The sequence below is a fragment of the Salvelinus alpinus genome, chromosome 30 (assembly GCF_045679555.1).
Source record: "Salvelinus alpinus chromosome 30, SLU_Salpinus.1, whole genome shotgun sequence".
Taxonomy (NCBI): Eukaryota; Metazoa; Chordata; class Actinopteri; order Salmoniformes; family Salmonidae; genus Salvelinus; species Salvelinus alpinus.
This window is the reverse complement of record NC_092115.1, coordinates 10,209,596-10,223,472: the sequence shown is the minus strand read 5'-3', so window position 1 is coordinate 10,223,472 and position 13,877 is coordinate 10,209,596. Positions and strand designations below refer to the sequence as shown.

General features: G+C 43.2%; 2 non-coding genes across 2 annotated transcripts; both read left to right on the top strand.

Annotated features, from left to right (window-relative positions):
- The first annotated feature begins 5,367 nt into the window (after positions 1-5,367).
- trnaw-cca (transfer RNA tryptophan (anticodon CCA)) lies at positions 5,368-5,439 on the top strand. The gene has a single exon. It is a non-coding gene; the product is annotated as a tRNA-Trp (tRNA).
- A 621-nt stretch (positions 5,440-6,060) lies between these two features.
- trnaw-cca (transfer RNA tryptophan (anticodon CCA)) lies at positions 6,061-6,132 on the top strand. Its single transcript has one exon. It is a non-coding gene; the product is annotated as a tRNA-Trp (tRNA).
- The last annotated feature ends 7,745 nt before the right edge of the window (positions 6,133-13,877 follow it).

Genomic DNA, 13,877 nt, shown 5'->3' with positions numbered 1-13,877 from the left:
TGCTTTACATGACAATTGTCTCTCACAAAAGCCTGGCACACGGCAAATTCCTAAATCAGATGATGCTGTGTGATTGATAGACTTAAATCAGTCTTCGAACAGGGAGTTTAACTTCTTATGGCTTGGGGGCAGTATTTCAACGTCTGGATGAGAAGCGTGCCCCAAGTAAACGGCCTGTTACTCAGGCCCGGAAGCTAGGATATGCATGTAATGGGCAGATTTGGATAGAACACACTCTAAAGTTTCCAAAACGGTTAAAATTATGTCTGTGAGTATAACAGAACTGATATGGCAGGCGAAAACCTGAGGAAAATCCATCCAGGAAGTGGGATTTTTTTGATGTGGGTAGTTTTCAATTGAATGTGACTGCAACCAGATGAAGATCTTCAAAGGTAAGTGCTGACGAGGGGGCATTGTCAGATGGTACATTTCCCCAGAGAACCAGGCCTCCATTCCAAATTATACAGTCAACGAAATCTGAACTAGGCATCCCCTCCAAAAATGCAATTTGTCCAAGACTTCGTGGCGCAACGGTAGCGCGTCTGACTCCAGATCAGAAGCTTGCGTGTTCAAATGACGTCGTGGTCAGTGTTTTTATGTGTGTAATCTCTGCTTTCTTTACTCAATGAATCGGCACTAGTACCAATGTGGCTTTACAGTACTAATCTCACACTAAAACAAACAAACCAATGCTGCTTTACATGACAATTGTCTCTCACAAAAGCCTGGCACACAGCAAATTCCTAAATCAGATGATGCTGTGTGATTGATAGACTTAAATCAGTCTTCGAACAGGGAGTTTAACTTCTTATGGCTTGGGGGCAGTATTTCAACGTCTGGATGAGAAGCGTGCCCCAAGTAAATGGCCTGTTACTCAGGCCCGGAAGCTAGGATATGCATGTAATGGGCAGATTTGGATAGAACACACTCTAAAGTTTCCAAAACGGTTAAAATTATGTCTGTGAGTATAACAGAACTGATATGGCAGGCGAAAACCTGAGGAAAATCCATCCAGGAAGTGGGATTTTTTTGATGTGGGTAGTTTTCAATTGAATGTGACTGCAACCAGATGAAGATCTTCAAAGGTAAGTGCTGACGAGGGGGCATTGTCAGATGGTACATTTCCCCAGAGAACCAGGCCTCCATTCCAAATTATACAGTCAACGAAATCTGAACTAGGCATCCCCTCCAAAGATGCAATTTGTCCAAGAGTTCGTGCCGCAACGGTAGCGCGTCTGACTCCAGATCAGAAGGTTGCGTGTTCAAATCACGTCGTGGTCAGTGTTTTTATGTGTGTAATCTCTGCTTTCTTTACTCAATGAATCGGCACTAGTACCAATGTGGCTTTACAGTACTAATCTCGCACGAAAACAAACAAACCAATGCTGCTTTACATGACAATTGTCTCTCACAAAAGCCTGGCACACGGCAAATTCCTAAATCAGATGATGCTGTGTGATTGATAGACTTAAATCAGTCTTCGAACAGGGAGTTTAACTTCTTATGGCTTGGGGGCAGTATTTCAACGTCTGGATGAGAAGCGTGCCCCAAGTAAACGGCCTGTTACTCAGGCCCGGAAGCTAGGATATGCATGTAATGGGCAGATTTGGATAGAACACACTCTAAAGTTTCCAAAACGGTTAAAATTATGTCTGTGAGTATAACAGAACTGATATGGCAGGCGAAAACCTGAGGAAAATCCATCCAGGAAGTGGGACTTTTTTGATGTGGGTAGTTTTCAATTGAATGTGACTGCAACCAGATGAAGATCTTCAAAGGTAAGTGCTGACGAGGGGGCATTGTCAGATGGTACATTTCCCCAGAGAACCAGGCCTCCATTCCAAATTATACAGTCAACGAAATCTGAACTAGGCATCCCCTCCAAAAATGCAATTTGTCCAAGACTTCGTGGCGCAACGGTAGCGCGTCTGACTCCAGATCAGAAGGTTGCGTGTTCAAATCATGTCGTGGTCAGTGTTTTTATGTGTGTAATCTCTGCTTTCTTTACTCAATGAATCGGCACTAGTACCAATGTGGCTTTACAGTACTAATCTCACACGAAAACAAACAAACCAATGCTGCTTTACATGACAATTGTCTCTCACAAAAGCCTGGCACACAGCAAATTCCTAAATCAGATGATGCTGTGTGATTGATAGACTTAAATCAGTCTTCGAACAGGGAGTTTAACTTCTTATGGCTTGGGGGCAGTATTTCAACGTCTGGATGAGAAGCGTGCCCCAAGTAAACGGCCTGTTACTCAGGCCCGGAAGCTAGGATATGCATGTAATGGGCAGATTTGGATAGAACACACTCTAAAGTTTCCAAAACGGTTAAAATTATGTCTGTGAGTATAACAGAACTGATATGGCAGGCGAAAACCTGAGGAAAATCCATCCAGGAAGTGGGATTTTTTTGATGTGGGTAGTTTTCAATTGAATGTGACTGCAACCAGATGAAGATCTTCAAAGGTAAGTGCTGACGAGGGGGCATTGTCAGATGGTACATTTCCCCAGAGAACCAGGCCTCCATTCCAAATTATACAGTCAACGAAATCTGAACTAGGCATCCCCTCCAAAGACGCAATTTGTCCAAGACTTCGTGGCGCAACGGTAGCGCGTCTGACTCCAGATCAGAAGGTTGCGTGTTCAAATCACGTCGTGGTCAGTGTTTTTATGTGTGTAATCTCTGCTTTCTTTACTCAATGAATCGGCACTAGTACCAATGTGGCTTTACAGTACTAATCTCGCACGAAAACAAACAAACCAATGCTGCTTTACATGACAATTGTCTCTCACAAAAGCCTGGCACACGGCAAATTCCTAAATCAGATGATGCTGTGTGATTGATAGACTTAAATCAGTCTTCGAACAGGGAGTTTAACTTCTTATGGCTTGGGGGCAGTATTTCAACGTCTGGATGAGAAGCGTGCCCCAAGTAAACGGCCTGTTACTCAGGCCCGGAAGCTAGGATATGCATGTAATGGGCAGATTTGGATAGAACACACTCTAAAGTTTCCAAAACGGTTAAAATTATGTCTGTGAGTATAACAGAACTGATATGGCAGGCGAAAACCTGAGGAAAATCCATCCAGGAAGTGGGATTTTTTTGATGTGGGTAGTTTTCAATTGAATGTGACTGCAACCAGATGAAGATCTTCAAAGGTAAGTGCTGACGAGGGGGCATTGTCAGATGGTACATTTCCCCAGAGAACCAGGCCTCCATTCCAAATTATACAGTCAACGAAATCTGAACTAGGCATCCCCTCCAAAAATGCAATTTGTCCAAGACTTCGTGGCGCAACGGTAGCGCGTCTGACTCCAGATCAGAAGGTTACGTGTTCAAATCATGTCGTGGTCAGTGTTTTTATGTGTGTAATCTCTGCTTTCTTTACTCAATGAATCGGCACTAGTACCAATGTGGCTTTACAGTACTAATCTCACACGAAAACAAACAAACCAATGCTGCTTTACATGACAATTGTCTCTCACAAAAGCCTGGCACACAGCAAATTCCTAAATCAGATGATGCTGTGTGATTGATAGACTTAAATCAGTCTTCGAACAGGGAGTTTAACTTCTTATGGCTTGGGGGCAGTATTTCAACGTCTGGATGAGAAGCATGCCCCAAGTAAACGGCCTGTTACTCAGGCCCGGAAGCTAGGATATGCATGTAATGGGCAGATTTGGATAGAACACACTCTAAAGTTTCCAAAACTGTTAAAATTATGTCTGTGAGTATAACAGAACTGATATGGCAGGCGAAAACCTGAGGAAAATCCATCCAGGAAGTGGGATTTTTTTGATGTGGGTAGTTTTCAATTGAATGTGACTGCAACCAGATGAAGATCTTCAAAGGTAAGTGCTGACGAGGGGGCATTGTCAGATGGTACATTTCCCCAGAGAACCAGGCCTCCATTCCAAATTATACAGTCAACGAAATCTGAACTAGGCATCCCCTCCAAAGACGCAATTTGTCCAAGACTTAGTGGCGCTAAGGTAGCGCGTCTGACTCCAGATCAGAAGGTTGCGTGTTCAAATCACGTCCTGGTCAGTGTTTTTATGTGTGTAATCTCTGCTTTCTTTACTCAATGAATCGGCACTAGTACCAATGTGGCTTTACAGTACTAATCTCGCACGAAAACAAACAAACCAATGCTGCTTTACATGACAATTGTCTCTCACAAAAGCCTGGCACACGGCAAATTCCTAAATCAGATGATGCTGTGTGATTGATAGACTTAAATCAGTCTTCGAACAGGGAGTTTAACTTCTTATGGCTTGGGGGCAGTATTTCAACGTCTGGATGAGAAGCGTGCCCCAAGTAAACGGCCTGTTACTCAGGCCCGGAAGCTAGGATATGCATGTAATGGGCAGATTTGGATAGAACACACTCTAAAGTTTCCAAAACGGTTAAAATTATGTCTGTGAGTATAACAGAACTGATATGGCAGGCGAAAACCTGAGGAAAATCCATCCAGGAAGTGGGATTTTTTTGATGTGGGTAGTTTTCAATTGAATGTGACTGCAACCAGATGAAGATCTTCAAAGGTAAGTGCTGACGAGGGGGCATTGTCAGATGGTACATTTCCCCAGAGAACCAGGCCTCCATTCCAAATTATACAGTCAACGAAATCTGAACTAGGCATCCCCTCCAAAAATGCAATTTGTCCAAGACTTCGTGGCGCAACGGTAGTGCGTCTGACTCCAGATCAGAAGGTTACGTGTTCAAATCATGTCGTGGTCAGTGTTTTTATGTGTGTAATCTCTGCTTTCTTTACTCAATGAATCGGCACTAGTACCAATGTGGCTTTACAGTACTAATCTCACACGAAAACAAACAAACCAATGCTGCTTTACATGACAATTGTCTCTCACAAAAGCCTGGCACACAGCAAATTCCTAAATCAGATGATGCTGTGTGATTGATAGACTTAAATCAGTCTTCGAACAGGGAGTTTAACTTCTTATGGCTTGGGGGCAGTATTTCAACGTCTGGATGAGAAGCATGCCCCAAGTAAACGGCCTGTTACTCAGGCCCGGAAGCTAGGATATGCATGTAATGGGCAGATTTGGATAGAACACACTCTAAAGTTTCCAAAACTGTTAAAATTATGTCTGTGAGTATAACAGAACTGATATGGCAGGCGAAAACCTGAGGAAAATCCATCCAGGAAGTGGGATTTTTTTGATGTGGGTAGTTTTCAATTGAATGTGACTGCAACCAGATGAAGATCTTCAAAGGTAAGTGCTGACGAGGGGGCATTGTCAGATGGTACATTTCCCCAGAGAACCAGGCCTCCATTCCAAATTATACAGTCAACGAAATCTGAACTAGTCATCCCCTCCAAAGGTGCAATTTGTCCAAGACTTCGTGGCGCAATGGTAGCGCATCTGACTCCAGATCAGAAGGTTGCGTGTTCAAATCACGTCGTGGTCAGTTTTTTTATGTGTGTAATCTCTGCTTTCTTTACTCAATGAATCAGCACTAGTACCAATGTGGCTTTACAGTACTAATCTCACACGAAAACAAACAAACCAATGCTGCTTTACATGACAATTGTCTCTCACAAAAGCCTGGCACACGGCAAATTCCTAAATCAGATGATGCTGTGTGATTGATAGACTTAAATCAGTCTTCGAACAGGGAGTTTAACTTCTTATGGCTTGGGGGCAGTATTTCAACGTCTGGATGAGAAGCGTGCCCCAAGTAAACGGCCTGTTACTCAGGCCCGGAAGCTAGGATATGCATGTAATGGGCAGATTTGGATAGAACACACTCTAAAGTTTCCAAAACGGTTAAAATTATGTCTGTGAGTATAACAGAACTGATATGGCAGGCGAAAACCTGAGGAAAATCCATCCAGGAAGTGGGATTTTTTTGATGTGGGTAGTTTTCAATTGAATGTGACTGCAACCAGATGAAGATCTTCAAAGGTAAGTGCTGACGAGGGGGCATTGTCAGATGGTACATTTCCCCAGAGAACCAGGCCTCCATTCCAAATTATACAGTCAACGAAATCTGAACTAGTCATCCCCTCCAAAGGTGCAATTTGTCCAAGACTTCGTGGCGCAATGGTAGCGCATCTGACTCCAGATCAGAAGGTTGCGTGTTCAAATCACGTCGTGGTCAGTTTTTTTATGTGTGTAATCTCTGCTTTCTTTACTCAATGAATCAGCACTAGTACCAATGTGGCTTTACAGTACTAATCTCACACGAAAACAAACAAACCAATGCTGCTTTACATGACAATTGTCTCTCACAAAAGCCTGGCACACGGCAAATTCCTAAATCAGATGATGCTGTGTGATTGATAGACTTAAATCAGTCTTCGAACAGGGAGTTTAACTTCTTATGGCTTGGGGGCAGTATTTCAACGTCTGGATGAGAAGCGTGCCCCAAGTAAACGGCCTGTTACTCAGGCCCGGAAGCTAGGATATGCATGTAATGGGCAGATTTGGATAGAACACACTCTAAAGTTTCCAAAACGGTTAAAATTATGTCTGTGAGTATAACAGAACTGATATGGCAGGCGAAAACCTGAGGAAAATCCATCCAGGAAGTGGGATTTTTTTGATGTGGGTAGTTTTCAATTGAATGTGACTGCAACCAGATGAAGATCTTCAAAGGTAAGTGCTGACGAGGGGGCATTGTCAGATGGTACATTTCCCCAGAGAACCAGGCCTCCATTCCAAATTATACAGTCAACGAAATCTGAACTAGGCATCCCCTCCAAAGATGCAATTTGTCCAAGACTTCGTGGCGCAACGGTAGCGCGTCTGACTCCAGATCAGAAGGTTGCGTGTTCAAATCACGTCGTGGTCAGTGTTTTTATGTGTGTAATCTCTGCTTTCTTTACTCAATGAATCGGCACTAGTACCAATGTGGCTTTACAGTACTAATCTCGCACGAAAACAAACAAACCAATGCTGCTTTACATGACAATTGTCTCTCACAAAAGCCTGGCACACGGCAAATTCCTAAATCAGATGATGCTGTGTGATTGATAGACTTAAATCAGTCTTCGAACAGGGAGTTTAACTTCTTATGGCTTGGGGGCAGTATTTCAACGTCTGGATGAGAAGCGTGCCCCAAGTAAACGGCCTGTTACTCAGGCCCGGAAGCTAGGATATGCATGTAATGGGCAGATTTGGATAGAACACACTCTAAAGTTTCCAAAACGGTTAAAATTATGTCTGTGAGTATAACAGAACTGATATGGCAGGCGAAAACCTGAGGAAAATCCATCCAGGAAGTGGGATTTTTTTGATGTGGGTAGTTTTCAATTGAATGTGACTGCAACCAGATGAAGATCTTCAAAGGTAAGTGCTGACGAGGGGGCATTGTCAGATGGTACATTTCCCCAGAGAACCAGGCCTCCATTCCAAATTATACAGTCAACGAAATCTGAACTAGGCATCCCCTCCAAAAATGCAATTTGTCCAAGACTTCGTGGCGCAACGGTAGCGCGTCTGACTCCAGATCAGAAGGTTACGTGTTCAAATCATGTCGTGGTCAGTGTTTTTATGTGTGTAATCTCTGCTTTCTTTACTCAATGAATCGGCACTAGTACCAATGTGGCTTTACAGTACTAATCTCACACGAAAACAAACAAACCAATGCTGCTTTACATGACAATTGTCTCTCACAAAAGCCTGGCACACAGCAAATTCCTAAATCAGATGATGCTGTGTGATTGATAGACTTAAATCAGTCTTCGAACAGGGAGTTTAACTTCTTATGGCTTGGGGGCAGTATTTCAACGTCTGGATGAGAAGCATGCCCCAAGTAAACGGCCTGTTACTCAGGCCCGGAAGCTAGGATATGCATGTAATGGGCAGATTTGGATAGAACACACTCTAAAGTTTCCAAAACTGTTAAAATTATGTCTGTGAGTATAACAGAACTGATATGGCAGGCGAAAACCTGAGGAAAATCCATCCAGGAAGTGGGATTTTTTTGATGTGGGTAGTTTTCAATTGAATGTGACTGCAACCAGATGAAGATCTTCAAAGGTAAGTGCTGACGAGGGGGCATTGTCAGATGGTACATTTCCCCAGAGAACCAGGCCTCCATTCCAAATTATACAGTCAACGAAATCTGAACTAGGCATCCCCTCCAAAAATGCAATTTGTCCAAGACTTCGTGGCACAACGGTAGCGCGTCTGACTCCAGATCAGAAGGTTGCGTGTTCAAATCACGTCGTGGTCAGTGTTTTTATGTGTGTAATCTCTGCTTTCTTTACTCAATGAATCGGCACTAGTACCAATGTGGCTTTACAGTACTAATCTCACACGAAAACAAACAAACCAATCCTGCTTTACATGACAATTGTCTCTCACAAAAGCCTGGCACACAGCAAATTCCTAAATCAGATGATGCTGTGTGATTGATAGACTTAAATCAGTCTTCGAACAGGGAGTTTAACTTCTTATGGCTTGGGGGCAGTATTTCAACGTCTGGATGAGAAGCGTGCCCCAAGTAAACGGCCTGTTACTCAGGCCCGGAAGCTAGGATATGCATGTAATGGGCAGATTTGGATAGAACACACTCTAAAGTTTCCAAAACTGTTAAAATTATGTCTGTGAGTATAACAGAACTGATATGGCAGGCGAAAACCTGAGGAAAATCCATCCAGGAAGTGGGATTTTTTTGATGTGGGTAGTTTTCAATTGAATGTGACTGCAACCAGATGAAGATCTTCAAAGGTAAGTGCTGACGAGGGGGCATTGTCAGATGGTACATTTCCCCAGAGAACCAGGCCTCCATTCCAAATTATACAGTCAACGAAATCTGAACTAGGCATCCCCTCCAAAGACGCAATTTGTCCAAGACTTCGTGGCGCAACGGTAGCGCGTCTGACTCCAGATCAGAAGGTTGCGTGTTCAAATCACGTCGTGGTCAGTGTTTTTATGTGTGTAATCTCTGCTTTCTTTACTCAATGAATCGGCACTAGTACCAATGTGGCTTTACAGTACTAATCTCGCACGAAAACAAACAAACCAATGCTGCTTTACATGACAATTGTCTCTCACAAAAGCCTGGCACACGGCAAATTCCTAAATCAGATGATGCTGTGTGATTGATAGACTTAAATCAGTCTTCGAACAGGGAGTTTAACTTCTTATGGCTTGGGGGCAGTATTTCAACGTCTGGATGAGAAGCGTGCCCCAAGTAAACGGCCTGTTACTCAGGCCCGGAAGCTAGGATATGCATGTAATGGGCAGATTTGGATAGAACACACTCTAAAGTTTCCAAAACGGTTAAAATTATGTCTGTGAGTATAACAGAACTGATATGGCAGGCGAAAACCTGAGGAAAATCCATCCAGGAAGTGGGATTTTTTTGATGTGGGTAGTTTTCAATTGAATGTGACTGCAACCAGATGAAGATCTTCAAAGGTAAGTGCTGACGAGGGGGCATTGTCAGATGGTACATTTCCCCAGAGAACCAGGCCTCCATTCCAAATTATACAGTCAACGAAATCTGAACTAGGCATCCCCTCCAAAGACGCAATTTGTCCAAGACTTCGTGGCGCAACGGTAGCGCGTCTGACTCCAGATCAGAAGGTTGCGTGTTCAAATCACGTCGTGGTCAGTGTTTTTATGTGTGTAATCTCTGCTTTCTTTACTCAATGAATCGGCACTAGTACCAATGTGGCTTTACAGTACTAATCTCGCACGAAAACAAACAAACCAATGCTGCTTTACATGACAATTGTCTCTCACAAAAGCCTGGCACACGGCAAATTCCTAAATCAGATGATGCTGTGTGATTGATAGACTTAAATCAGTCTTCGAACAGGGAGTTTAACTTCTTATGGCTTGGGGGCAGTATTTCAACGTCTGGATGAGAAGCGTGCCCCAAGTAAACGGCCTGTTACTCAGGCCCGGAAGCTAGGATATGCATGTAATGGGCAGATTTGGATAGAACACACTCTAAAGTTTCCAAAACGGTTAAAATTATGTCTGTGAGTATAACAGAACTGATATGGCAGGCGAAAACCTGAGGAAAATCCATCCAGGAAGTGGGATTTTTTTGATGTGGGTAGTTTTCAATTGAATGTGACTGCAACCAGATGAAGATCTTCAAAGGTAAGTGCTGACGAGGGGGCATTGTCAGATGGTACATTTCCCCAGAGAACCAGGCCTCCATTCCAAATTATACAGTCAACGAAATCTGAACTAGGCATCCCCTCCAAAAATGCAATTTGTCCAAGACTTCGTGGCGCAACGGTAGCGCGTCTGACTCCAGATCAGAAGGTTACGTGTTCAAATCATGTCGTGGTCAGTGTTTTTATGTGTGTAATCTCTGCTTTCTTTACTCAATGAATCGGCACTAGTACCAATGTGGCTTTACAGTACTAATCTCACACGAAAACAAACAAACCAATGCTGCTTTACATGACAATTGTCTCTCACAAAAGCCTGGCACACAGCAAATTCCTAAATCAGATGATGCTGTGTGATTGATAGACTTAAATCAGTCTTCGAACAGGGAGTTTAACTTCTTATGGCTTGGGGGCAGTATTTCAACGTCTGGATGAGAAGCATGCCCCAAGTAAACGGCCTGTTACTCAGGCCCGGAAGCTAGGATATGCATGTAATGGGCAGATTTGGATAGAACACACTCTAAAGTTTCCAAAACTGTTAAAATTATGTCTGTGAGTATAACAGAACTGATATGGCAGGCGAAAACCTGAGGAAAATCCATCCAGGAAGTGGGATTTTTTTGATGTGGGTAGTTTTCAATTGAATGTGACTGCAACCAGATGAAGATCTTCAAAGGTAAGTGCTGACGAGGGGGCATTGTCAGATGGTACATTTCCCCAGAGAACCAGGCCTCCATTCCAAATTATACAGTCAACGAAATCTGAACTAGGCATCCCCTCCAAAAATGCAATTTGTCCAAGACTTCGTGGCACAACGGTAGCGCGTCTGACTCCAGATCAGAAGGTTGCGTGTTCAAATCACGTCGTGGTCAGTGTTTTTATGTGTGTAATCTCTGCTTTCTTTACTCAATGAATCGGCACTAGTACCAATGTGGCTTTACAGTACTAATCTCACACGAAAACAAACAAACCAATCCTGCTTTACATGACAATTGTCTCTCACAAAAGCCTGGCACACAGCAAATTCCTAAATCAGATGATGCTGTGTGATTGATAGACTTAAATCAGTCTTCGAACAGGGAGTTTAACTTCTTATGGCTTGGGGGCAGTATTTCAACGTCTGGATGAGAAGCGTGCCCCAAGTAAACGGCCTGTTACTCAGGCCCGGAAGCTAGGATATGCATGTAATGGGCAGATTTGGATAGAACACACTCTAAAGTTTCCAAAACTGTTAAAATTATGTCTGTGAGTATAACAGAACTGATATGGCAGGCGAAAACCTGAGGAAAATCCATCCAGGAAGTGGGATTTTTTTGATGTGGGTAGTTTTCAATTGAATGTGACTGCAACCAGATGAAGATCTTCAAAGGTAAGTGCTGACGAGGGGGCATTGTCAGATGGTACATTTCCCCAGAGAACCAGGCCTCCATTCCAAATTATACAGTCAACGAAATCTGAACTAGGCATCCCCTCCAAAGACGCAATTTGTCCAAGACTTCGTGGCGCAACGGTAGCGCGTCTGACTCCAGATCAGAAGGTTGCGTGTTCAAATCACGTCGTGGTCAGTGTTTTTATGTGTGTAATCTCTGCTTTCTTTACTCAATGAATCGGCACTAGTACCAATGTGGCTTTACAGTACTAATCTCGCACGAAAACAAACAAACCAATGCTGCTTTACATGACAATTGTCTCTCACAAAAGCCTGGCACACGGCAAATTCCTAAATCAGATGATGCTGTGTGATTGATAGACTTAAATCAGTCTTCGAACAGGGAGTTTAACTTCTTATGGCTTGGGGGCAGTATTTCAACGTCTGGATGAGAAGCGTGCCCCAAGTAAACGGCCTGTTACTCAGGCCCGGAAGCTAGGATATGCATGTAATGGGCAGATTTGGATAGAACACACTCTAAAGTTTCCAAAACGGTTAAAATTATGTCTGTGAGTATAACAGAACTGATATGGCAGGCGAAAACCTGAGGAAAATCCATCCAGGAAGTGGGATTTTTTTGATGTGGGTAGTTTTCAATTGAATGTGACTGCAACCAGATGAAGATCTTCAAAGGTAAGTGCTGACGAGGGGGCATTGTCAGATGGTACATTTCCCCAGAGAACCAGGCCTCCATTCCAAATTATACAGTCAACGAAATCTGAACTAGGCATCCCCTCCAAAAATGCAATTTGTCCAAGACTTCGTGGCGCAACGGTAGCGCGTCTGACTCCAGATCAGAAGGTTACGTGTTCAAATCATGTCGTTGGTCAGTGTTTTTATGTGTGTAATCTCTGCTTTCTTTACTCAATGAATCGGCACTAGTACCAATGTGGCTTTACAGTACTAATCTCACACGAAAACAAACAAACCAATGCTGCTTTACATGACAATTGTCTCTCACAAAAGCCTGGCACACAGCAAATTCCTAAATCAGATGATGCTGTGTGATTGATAGACTTAAATCAGTCTTCGAACAGGGAGTTTAACTTCTTATGGCTTGGGGGCAGTATTTCAACGTCTGGATGAGAAGCATGCCCCAAGTAAACGGCCTGTTACTCAGGCCCGGAAGCTAGGATATGCATGTAATGGGCAGATTTGGATAGAACACACTCTAAAGTTTCCAAAACTGTTAAAATTATGTCTGTGAGTATAACAGAACTGATATGGCAGGCGAAAACCTGAGGAAAATCCATCCAGGAAGTGGGATTTTTTTGATGTGGGTAGTTTTCAATTGAATGTGACTGCAACCAGATGAAGATCTTCAAAGGTAAGTGCTGACGAGGGGGCATTGTCAGATGGTACATTTCCCCAGAGAACCAGGCCTCCATTCCAAATTATACAGTCAACGAAATCTGAACTAGGCATCCCCTCCAAAGATGCAATTTGTCCAAGACTTCGTGGCGCAACGGTAGCGCGTCTGACTCCAGATCAGAAGGTTGCGTGTTCAAATCACGTCGTGGTCAGTGTTTTTATGTGTGTAATCTCTGCTTTCTTTACTCAATGAATCGGCACTAGTACCAATGTGGCTTTACAGTACTAATCTCGCACGAAAACAAACAAACCAATGCTGCTTTACATGACAATTGTCTCTCACAAAAGCCTGGCACACGGCAAATTCCTAAATCAGATGATGCTGTGTGATTGATAGACTTAAATCAGTCTTCGAACAGGGAGTTTAACTTCTTATGGCTTGGGGGCAGTATTTCAACGTCTGGATGAGAAGCGTGCCCCAAGTAAACGGCCTGTTACTCAGGCCCGGAAGCTAGGATATGCATGTAATGGGCAGATTTGGATAGAACACACTCTAAAGTTTCCAAAACGGTTAAAATTATGTCTGTGAGTATAACAGAACTGATATGGCAGGCGAAAACCTGAGGAAAATCCATCCAGGAAGTGGGATTTTTTTGATGTGGGTAGTTTTCAATTGAATGTGACTGCAACCAGATGAAGATCTTCAAAGGTAAGTGCTGACGAGGGGGCATTGTCAGATGGTACATTTCCCCAGAGAACCAGGCCTCCATTCCAAATTATACAGTCAACGAAATCTGAACTAGGCATCCCCTCCAAAAATGCAATTTGTCCAAGACTTCGTGGCGCAACGGTAGCGCGTCTGACTCCAGATCAGAAGGTTACGTGTTCAAATCATGTCGTGGTCAGTGTTTTTATGTGTGTAATCTCTGCTTTCTTTACTCAATGAATCGGCACTAGTACCAATGTGGCTTTACAGTACTAATCTCACACGAAAACAAACAAACCAATGCTGCTTTACATGACAAT